At 32.1% G+C, this 11,768-nt stretch overlaps 1 long non-coding RNA gene across 1 annotated transcript; it reads right to left on the bottom strand.

The window, feature by feature from the left end:
- Positions 1-7,293: 7,293 nt before the first annotated feature.
- LOC141701738 (uncharacterized) lies at positions 7,294-10,218 on the bottom strand. The gene is made up of 3 exons (XR_012566884.1): positions 9,638-10,218; positions 8,803-9,038; positions 7,294-7,602 (listed from the first exon to the last, which is right to left on the bottom strand). It is a non-coding gene; the product is annotated as an uncharacterized LOC141701738 (long non-coding RNA).
- Between the last annotated feature and the right edge of the window lie 1,550 nt (positions 10,219-11,768).

Below are 11,768 nucleotides of genomic sequence, written 5' to 3'. Positions count from 1 at the left end.
TACCAGGATTCACCAAAGCTAAACAGGCTCAACCTTCGAAGATTGTAACAAGTGGTTTTGAAGCAAGAGTTGTTACAGGAAAGGAAGCAAGAGATAAATCTGGATTGGGTAGTTCTGATGAAAGAAGAGTACATAACACTACCAATGATCCAACTTCCTTAAATAAACCAGGTGTTGGAGCAACTCCTGAAAGATTGAATCGACTTGAATCTGTACAAATGGTTTACCATACCTTTTTGAAAGAACATATCTTGTTATATTTTATGACAGATGGAAGGGTATACCATATTAGGCAGAATGTTATACCACTGAAGTATTTTGAGGAACTGGAACATGTTTTATTCCTACTTCAAGTGAAAGACAGATTAACAGATAGTGATGCATGTTATTTAAAGTCTCAAATTCAAAGACAGAAGAAGCTTTATTCTGTAAAGTCTGACAGCATATACTGTCCCAAGTACAGAGATCACAATGGTGATATTTTCGAAATGAAGCCTAACTCTGCTAAGATTATAACTACTTTTCTGGGTTATAAGGCTGTGGAATTCAATCTAGAGTCTGACAAGGCATATCTGATTAGACTAGATCAGGAGATAAGAAAAGCTAAGATAAATGATCTCAGAGCAACTATTTTTCAAACTGGAGAAGATACAGCTGAATTCATAAATGCTAAAAGGAGGATAGTCAATGAACTTGAATATGCTGAGAGATGTTTGTTGAAAAACTATCTCAGAACAACTCCTGATATCAAAGAGATCAGAAATTGAAGCCAAGTCAATGATCTACAACTGCTTAAATTCTGAAGTGTATACAGACTGAAGCTATTCTCAGAAGTTAAAGATGGTAAAGCTGAAAGGACTGTAAGTTGTAGTTATCTAGTCAAATTCTCATGCATTTGTACTTCATGTTTCTGACATCATCAAATATCTGTTGAACTTGTATATTATGCTAATTTACAAGTTGGGGGAGATTGTTAGATATATTTGATAATGTCATGTGTAATATGATTTGTGTTTAGTTTTCAGATCTTACCTAATAGGACAAATCAGTACTTAACTGGAAATCAGCACTTATACTGAAGACAGAACTTAAGATATCGGAACTTAAGTGATCAGAACTTAAGTTATCAGAAGATATTTATCAGGAGATAATATCAGGACTTAAGATGACTTTCAGATAAGGCAGGCGGCTGATTGAAAGGAAAGAAGATCGAGACTTAGACAGGAAGAAATATGCATGAAGAAGGAATCTATGAAGGATTAAATACTTGGAAGAAAAGATAACTAGTTGATATATTTTGGGAAGCAGAATTAAATTCCATATCAATTAGAACATTATCTTGTAACTATGTAGTATATAAACACAGGCATAGGGTTTACACTAAAAGCGTTATCATTATCGAAGTTATTATTCTTTGTAACCCTGGCAGCTCTCGTGATAATTTGTTAATCACTGAGAGAGGACAGTTCCATATTGTAACAGAGTTTATTGTGTTGAATAAAATCTGTGTTCAGTTACTTGTGTTCTTAATTTTGATTTGATTGTGCTAAACACTGTATTCAACCCCCTTCTACAGTGTGTGTGACCTAACAAAATGATTGCTAGACCTCTACTTATGAGAACAAACTTACCAAGTTCTGCCTAGGGACATGCGATATTACATGTGGCCTCTTTAGTTCGGTTAAGACCGACTTCTTATCATCAATATTCTCCTATGCAACTTGTAAATGGTAAGGAACCAAATATCTCTCATTTAAGAGTTTTTGGTTATGCAGTTTATGTTCCAATATCTCCATCCCAACGAACAAAAATGGGACCATAAAGAAGATTAGGGGTATATGTCAGATTTGATTCCCCCTCAATCATTAAATATTTGGAGCCCATGACTGGTGAATTATTCAAGGCAAGATTCGCTGATTGTTGATTTGATGAGACAGTTTTTCCTGCATTAGGGGGGATAAGTCAAAATTTGAAAAGGCAAAATAAGAAATTTTTTGGAATGCAGTCTCATTGTCTCATTATGATCCTCGCACAAATCAAAGTGAACTTGAAGTTCAAAAGATTATCCACCTACAAGAATTGGCAAATAAATTGCCTGATACATTTGATGATGTCAGGACGGTGACAAAGTCACATATACCAACTGTCAATGTTCCTTGTAAAATAAAACTTCCTGATGAAGAGAATAAAATCATGCTAGAAAATGAGTCTAAAGCATGCCAAAAGCGTGGTAGACTTGTTGGACACAAGGATAAAAATCCAAGAAAAATATGAAAAATTGATAAAGGAGCTAGTACATCAAATGACATCGTTCTAGAATTGATCATTGAAGGGACGTCTTCAAAAGATGATCAAACACCTGAAATTGACGATAATGAAGAGATCTCGATAAATTATATCATTTCAGGAAAAAGGTGGAATAGGAAAGAAATTGTCATGGATAATATATTTGCATATGCAGCTGCTCTTGACATTTCTGAAAAAATCGAGAATCATGAACCTAGATCGATCTATGAATGTAAAATAAGAAGTGATTGGCCAAAATGGAAAGATGTTATTGAGGCAGAATTAAAATCACTGGAAAAATGTCAAGTTTTTGGATCCATTATCCAAACACCTGCAGATGTAAAACCCGTTGGATATAGATGGGTTTTGTGCGCAAAAAAATGAGAAAAATGAAGTTGTGAGATACAAGGCACGTCTTGTTACACAAGGTTTCTCACAAAGACCGAGAATTGATTATGAAGAAACTTATTCACCGGTAATGGATGCGACAACATTCAGATTTTTACTAAGTTTATCAATTCTAGAAGGGCTCCGCATGAATTTAATGGATATTTTGACTGCTTACTTATATGGGCCACTTGATAATGACATATACATGAGAATCCCTGACGGATTAAAAAAGCCTGATGCATACAGTTCTAGATCCCGAGAGATCTACTCAATTAAATTACAAAGATCATTGTATGGGCTGAAACAATCAGGTCGTATGTGGTATAATCTTCTTAGTGAGTACCTTTTGAAAGATGGTTATACTAATAATATAATTTGTCCATGTGTTTTTATTAAAAGGACAAAAATAGGATTTATTATCATTGTTGTTTATGTTGATGATTTAAACATCATTGGGACCCCAAACGAACTTTATGAGACGATTGAATACTTGAAAAGAGAATTTGAAATGAAATACTTGGGTAAAATGAAACTTTGTCTTGGTTTTCAAGTTGAACACTTGTTCAAAGGAATCTTTGTCCACCAATCAGCTTATATTTAAAAGATCCTTAAACGATTTATAATGGATAAAGCAAATCCTATGAGTACACTTATGGTTGTAAGTTCATTAGACAAGAGTAAGGATCCATTCCGTCCAAGAGAAAAGGGAGAAGAACTTTTTGGTATCTTCGAGGTACAATGGAAATGGGCTTGTTTTATGCTAGAGATTCAAAATCCAAATTAGTAGGATATGCTGATGCGGGATATCGATCTGATCCTCATAAAGGAAGATCACAAATAGGTTATATATTTACATATGGTGATACTGCAATATCTTGGCGCTCTACAAAGAAGACTCCTGCAGCAACTTCTTTGAACCATGTTGAGTTATTGGCCCTTCATGAAACCAGCCGAGAATGTGTATGGCTAACATCTCGTGTCCACCATATCCGAGAATCATGTGGCCTTACAGTAAATAAAGACATCCCAACTATCTTGTATGAAGACAATGAAGCTTGCATAACACAAACTTAAGAAGGCTACATTAAAAGTGACAGGACGAAACATATAGATCCAAAGTTCTTCTTTACTCATGAACTTCAACGAAGGAGAGAAATAGATGTTTGTCAAATTCGTTCATGTGAGAATCCAGTTTATTTATTTACAAAGGCACTTCCTACTACTCCTTTCGAGAAATTGGTGTACATGATCGGGATGCGCAGACTTCGAGATATTTTCTAATATTCATATTGTAATAAGGGGGAGACATGTATTGATATACTTGTGTACAAAGTCATGCACTCTTTTTACTTCACTAAAATTTTTTCCTAAGGATTTTTCTTAGTAAGGTTTTAACGAGGCATGATGTAAGTACGTGTCATCCAAGGGGGAGTGTTATGTATATGTGTGGATGACTCTTAGATTTCTTACCCTTTTGTATACTCTCATTATTAGCCAACCTTTGACCTTTCATTATCCATGTAACTTAGATTTATAGCCCTATATATAGAGGGATTGTATGAGTTTGGATTACACATAAAAATGAAAATGAAAGTCTCTCTTATCCTTTTGTATGCTCTAGTATTTTAGCTATTTTCATATCAGCTCATTGTTTTTGAGAATTTCTTGATTTAGAATAATAAATGAGCAGAAAAGTATGTTAGTGTTATTGGTTTGCTCTATACAAAGATATATACATTTTACCTTTTTCCTCATTTATCCCTGATTTGTGCAAGGATGTAGAGGAATTTGCTCAAAAAATGTTGGAGTGGGAATTGGAGTTAAAAAGGAGGGCTGAGTTAAAAAGAATGACTAGTTCGTGCACCTGATGAAATTTTAACAATAATAAGGTAAGAATTTATTTATTTATTTAAAATGTGCAATAATGCTTAAAAAACATTTAAGCTAAATTATTACTAAAAACTTTTCGGATAACAGTGCTTTTTGACTCAACTGAAAAGATATGTCTTGATTAAAACTCAGTTGACTTAGCTCTTACTTCCAAGTTAACAAACTTGACACCCATTTGCGTGTGCCTTTCAACAACAACATCAACAAAGGCTTTTCTTCAAAAACACATAACTATATGTTAAATATTTTGAAAATCAAAGTTAACACCTTCAATTCTGAAAATTGTGTTGGGTTCCATTATATAATATGGATAATTGGACATGTGTGAAACTAAAATTTGTTGGAATAGAAAATTAGGAGGTTTGCTGAAAAGAAATGTAATTTAGATGAAAATTGGGATGACGAGGTGTAACATCCCACATCGATAAGAATAAGAGTATTTGGGACCTTTATAGATACAGGTCAACAACTAATGTGTACCAAATTGCTAGCTTTTTCAGACTGACTTGTGGTGGGTTGTTGTGTTTGGTACAGATTCGGTTGTGGACTTGTGTTATAAATGGTATAGAGCTCTGCCCGTCCGGATGTGCAGAGGCACTGCCCGGATTTTATTTGTGTGTTTGCGAGATCGACGAGGACGTCGATCCTATAAAAGGGGTTGTTTGTAACATCCCACATCGATAAGAATAAGAGTATTTGGGACCTTTATTGATACAAGTCAACAACTAATGTGTACCAAATTGCTAGCTTTTTTGGACTGAACTATGATGGGTTGTTGTGTTCGGTACGCATTCGGTTGTGGGTTAGTGTGTTATAAGAGAGTATTGTAGAGTATATGTAAACGGGTTAGAGGTGTAATGGAAAGAGCGCTAAGGAGAGAAAATGATGGTTATATATTTTTAACATACGAGTATTGTGTATGTATTTTATGTATAATTTTTTCGCAAGATACATATAATTGATTAGCGGAACAAGTCGGTAAATTGAGCCTTAAAACTGAAAAAAGTTAAATTGAACTTACTTTTGCTAAAATAAATATTTTGAAACATAAGTCAGTGAGATTCATGTTGTTATACAATTTTTTCATAAATTTTTGTTTATTTATCGGAATTATTTTATTCACAAGTGATTAACTAAGATAAGAATTTTCAAAAATTCTTCGATTATAGCATATCATATTAAGTTATAAGACCCCGATAATTGGTATAGTGTGACATTTAAAATTAGTCTTAATATGTTTCCAAAAAAATCTACCTTCTCAAGTTTTAGTTTCACCGGATAAGGAAGGTAAACTATACTATTTGAAATTTGAGCAGTGTTACGGTGGTTTAAGATTGTTGAATAAAAATTTGAATACATTGCTAAGAATAATAATTTGATTAAGATATAATATATGCGAATTATTGATATAATGTTTTGAATTTATTAGTTGTGCATGCTTGTAATAATTGTATCAAATATATTGTTTTCGTATATGTAGGAATATTATATGAAACCGCGACATGCTTGAATTGTTTCTAAAAACAATGATATTATCAATTTTTGGGTTGTTGAATGGTGTTATTGGATGTACTCATTTTTCTAAACATTTCAGTTTTTTTGTTATAAATTGAAGAAGGTATATTTTGAATTATCTAGGTAGTTGTGCATCATAAAACAGAAAAATTTCTGGACTGTTACCTAAGAAATTATGGCGGATGAAAGTTCAATGAGATTTTTCGTTCAATTTTTTTGTTAATTCAATAAAGAAAACAAAGTTTAATATGATTAGTTTATTTTTCACGTTGTTGGGGTCATTGAATTTTATATATTATTCAATACAAGTTATGCTTAATGGATTACAATGACAGTTTTTATCATTGTAATATTAATTATGTACCAATGAATTTTCTGTTGTATATATAATGAGAGAACGTCTCTCTATTAAGTGTTCAAGATTTTTTTCACCTAAGTGTTATTTGGTTTTTCTTTATTAATATGATGATAAAATGACTCATTTTATGCTCTAGAATGGATGCAGGTCACGAACGTTTGATGTCGTTTACTGCCCGTAAACAGTGATTCTTGTTTTTCTGATTTGATTCTGATTTTTCTGATTTTTGTCATATTTTTTTTATGATTAGATCATGGATAATATGATATGTTAAGATCAGATTATGTGTTTTAATGAATACAACACAGGGGTGAATATGTTTTGGTTATTTTTAAAGCTTTTTGAATGTTTGTTACTTGGTGAACAAAGCAGATTAGAAATGCAGTATTATTATGTTAACTGAAATTAAACAGTGCACACAATATTTCAAAACTCATTTGATTTAATAATATAGAACTAACATGAGAGGTTAAGAAAGCTTTCTTAGGAACATGAGTGGTTCTCTTATGAGTAAACAAATCTTTTAGACACTTAGCATAAGAGGGAACTTGTTGAATTGCATCTAAAAGAGGAATGTTAATATGACCGCCGAAAACAAAACTCATTGTGTTCAAGTCATATTCACTTTGACTAATAACTTTTATTAGGTGCAATTCAAATATGTAAGAATTTTAGTTTTGTAGCCATTTCTTAAATATCATAAATATATTTAGTGAATTGTTGTTATATTTGTAACGCCCCCAAATCCGGGGTCAGGGGAGTTGGTCGTCACAATAAAACCTCAATAAATAAAAACATGTTTAATAACAAACAGTTCTCAATAATTGCAATATAACATATGCCACCCCAATTAATCCAAGATCTTTTTAGGTTACAGTTCTAGAAACAAGAATTCCAATTTCCAAAAATAAATTTTTCTCTTTCTTTTAAAACTCTTTTCAACAAATTCTCAAACTCAAAACTGAACCCGCTAGTATAACTTCGAAAATAAGTATACCAGGACCAAATATAAGATAACATTACTAATATATATATATATATACATATACAACTTTATACAATAGAACTTACACTAGTCCGCAAACCCTGGACCAACCACCTTCCCAGAAGCTTCTTCTTTGCTTTCTTGAATTATGCGGCTAAACAGCGTAAGTTAATCCTCACTGGAAGGTTAAATTTAAAAACAGGAAAGTATGAGCGAAAGAAATGCTCAGCAAGCTCAGTATGACATATAAATGGTCTTTTGATATAAAAACCGACATCAGCAATGGAGCAAAACATTTAAACTCGTAATTTTTGAATCAAAAAATTTAGTTAAGGAATTCCAGAATTGGTTCCTCATTTGTATTCAAAACCCTTTTGATATTTTTGAGCGAAAATGCTTCAGCAATACTTTGAATCTTGACGAGAATAAAACTCGTAAAACAGTGTTTACGGAAATATCATAAACAACAATAACATGAAACAATGATTATGGACGTAATTATAAACTTTATTCAAAACCGAACTCTTGATATTACTACTCATTTTGATGTGTCATATCAAATTAGATATCAATACTAACTTTGATGCTGACAACATCCCATAATGTAGTCAACATCAATCATATATATTAATACCACCTTTGATACTTAACAACAAAATAAATATCAATATCAAGCAGAAATAGAATCAAAGCCGCATTTCACCTTTAATTCAAAATAGAAATACTTGATAAATCATTTATTATGTGATTATATAAAACAATTTAATAATTTATATTAGAATCTTTCTCCGACGGACGTACTATCACATGCTAATCAACCCATATGATAGCACTGGATCATGATTCGTAGAAACATGTCCCACAACATGAGTACTCAAATAAAAAGGCAATTTATCTGCATGTGGCATAAGTTGTATTATAAATATTTCATATAATACATAGCCCTCCGTTGGTCCGTCCTCCCCGGTCACCTACGCATTCATCCAATCTTAAAACCTTTTATCGAAAGGCGTCATAATAATCGACACCCTTATAAATTTTTATTCCCTCATTCACTTGGGCAGGAATACTCGCAACGATATCATCTTTCTCAAAATCTAAAACGTTTATAAATTCAGTAATTTGATAAGTAAAAACATTTAACTATTGTGAACATAGAATAGCATAAGAGTACTTGCATAATAAGCATTTAATTCAGTGATATGTAAAACAAATATCTATTACTGAAGTGGGAATAGAGAAGAAAACTTGCATAATCATAAGCAGTTTAATAGGTAAAGTATTAAACTATTCTGAAATTAGAATAGCATAGAAAACTTGCATAATATGATTCAAAATAAATATCACTTGAACGCTAAGTGAAGATAAGTATACTTACCTTTGGGGTTTAGCAATAACACGGTCGTCTCAGTCTAACGTCTCATGACCTCACTGTCTTTCTATTTCAATATGCTGCTCTTGCGATTGTTAGAAGCTAGATACTCGATACCATTTTATTCTTATCCAACGTCTGGTTCTTATCGTCTCGAAAAATCCGTATCTTGCAGAGCTTTTTCTACCGAACGCTAGGTTATTCTTGAACCGACTTCGGGACTTGGGTCTTTCGTCTGGAACCTACAGAGTCGAAATACCCTCAATTATACGGCCGTTTACGCTTGACATACCCTCACTATCAATTCTACCCTAACGATTTCATAACCCAACTCGTAATTATACGAACTATCTCAACATACAAAACAAATAGGGTTCACGTACTTTGAAATTTGGTTCAGTAGTTATTTTCGAAATATACATATAACCGTCGTTACAGAAAATAGGGTCATCGAACTCTTTTTGCAAAATATTTCACTGAGTGACATCCCTTATTTACTTATTACATGCAACAGATTTCAAAAATATTCCATCATGATATGAAAATATTTTTTGTAAAACATTTTATAATATAATATTATATATTCAATTGGTATTCCTGATAATTACAGGATACGTTTCCACATTTTCGAAATTAATTTCTCAAAAATCGGGCAGCGTCTCCTCTATTTGTCAGACTACCGTCGAAACATAATCGAAGCCACAATCACAATTAATCCAATTCCACGACCCAGACCCAATCACCGATACGACCTTTTAATACCAACTAACTATTTTTCGTTTCGAAAATAATTTTACGAACTAAAATTATTTATTAAGTTATAGGACTCAGAATAAATCACCGTATACCGTCGATTCGCTGAGACTCATCGCCGACGGCGATAAAATTCCTGGGTACCCAATTAATTCGGGTTTCCAACACGAATTCCACCGATAAATAATATTATCCTTTCACAATTATCACAGAATTTTACATCAAAAATACAATCACAGGAGTTAAAATATAGCTGCAAATCAGAAAATTTATGAAGCAAACACTACACGCACGCGCGGCTGGCCGGAAAAACCAACAGGCGGAAACAGTGAACCCACATACTGAACCATCAACTACACCACTCAACCACCCACACACAAGTACACACACTGATACACACATAACACACACACAATTAAATTAAAAACAAGCCGGGACACGGAATCAAGGCGGCCACCGGAGAAAGAGGCGGAGGCAGCGAAAAATCACCACAACAGGGAAGGGTGGGAAAAAAGGAACAGAGAGAGATAGAGAATCGTGAGAGAGAGAGATAAAGAGCGAGGAAAGATTGAATAGAGCTGAGAGAGATGCGAGATTTTTTGAGAGATTTTGATCGAGAGATAAAAGAAACAAGGATGTATATTTCATGTATGTATTGTCTGAGTAAAACAATTTGTGTACATTTGATTTACACAACACATGTCTAGCACGTACTCATTTTCCGACTACAAGCCCAATTTCGTAAATTTAATGAATAAACGTGCGGGTTAATAAAATCTGAAAAATTACCAACAGAGATTTAAAATTTTCGGAATAATTAAAAACTAATAAAATAAAATTTTCATAATTTTTAAAATATTTTTGAATTGTGCATCATACCTGCATTTTACGAATTAACGAACAAATGTGCGGGTAAATATAACCCAAAAAACTTCCGAAATAATTTTAAAATTCTCGAAATATTCAAATACAAATAAAACATAAGTTTCATATTTTTTGAAACATTCAATTTAATTTTAAATTTACACTTAAATACAATCTGAAAATCATTTAGGGATAAATAATAATTAAATATTATTTTCTAAATTTTATAAATTCCCAGAAATAATTATTGATATTATAAAGCCATAAAAATAATTTTCAAGATAATTTAAATATTTATGAAAATAAATTTTCAATCAAATCACTTTTAAAGACAAAGACAAACCTATACGAATTAGTAATTAATAATACATATAATCCTCAATCACAACTGAGTCACACACAATTAATATTACATACAACACATAGCTGACATAATATCCACTCAATACCTAATATTACAAAACGAACTCAATTTACCGATATCAATAAAATGATCGGCTTTCAAATAAACTTTTGAAAATAATACATTTAAGTAAATATTTTCAAAAATTAACAAAGATCAATACAACACTTAACAATTAGCGCATTATCATTTAATAACACGAGCTCGTCAAAAGAAATAAAATATCTACCAGTTTCTTCCTTCTAAATCAGAAAATCATATAAATATATTCAAATAATAATAATAATATTTCTGGAAAAAAAATACAGGATATCACAATATTGTACCGTAAGCTTCTACGGTGCTCTTTCCTCTTTACATTTGTTATATTTATAATAAATAAAATGTACATAATTCAAACCTTATCCAATTTATTTATAAAAAACTTATCTGGCGCTGCTTTTTTGAAAAAGAGATTTTCCGGATTTATCTGGCCAAAATTAGTGTTTGGTAAACGGTAGTGAACAGTGAAGTTGATTTGCAGAGAAAACAAAAACAACTTGCTAACTACAAATAACATTTATTTTACTCATATTTATCTATAGATAATTATCCTGCTAATTATCCTTGTACATTTTTATAATAGAAATAGTTGACAATGTGGCAAATCTATTGTAAGATGTTGAGTTGAAAAGTTCTATTAATTGAAATATTTATAATTGAAAATTCTAAAGTGCAAAATATGTTTAATCTGGTCGAACATGTTTACAGTTACAGGAGTCAGGAGCATGACTTATGACTTAAATCACTAATAGTACAGGCAGGCTGCAAAATGATAAATGTGACGGAAGTTGTAACAACCAGCGCCATTCTGCCATGTTTATTTTGGCTTCTTCATCCTGTTACGTATAATTTCTAATCTAGGCGTTATCAGGCGGCGGATCGCTGGGTGAAAAATGGAAGGGCAAAATGA

Source organism: Apium graveolens, unplaced genomic scaffold, assembly GCF_009905375.1.
Source record: "Apium graveolens cultivar Ventura unplaced genomic scaffold, ASM990537v1 ctg4317, whole genome shotgun sequence".
Taxonomy (NCBI): Eukaryota; Viridiplantae; Streptophyta; class Magnoliopsida; order Apiales; family Apiaceae; genus Apium; species Apium graveolens.
Note: the sequence above shows the minus strand (reverse complement) of the source record. Positions and strands in the feature narration are given on the sequence as shown.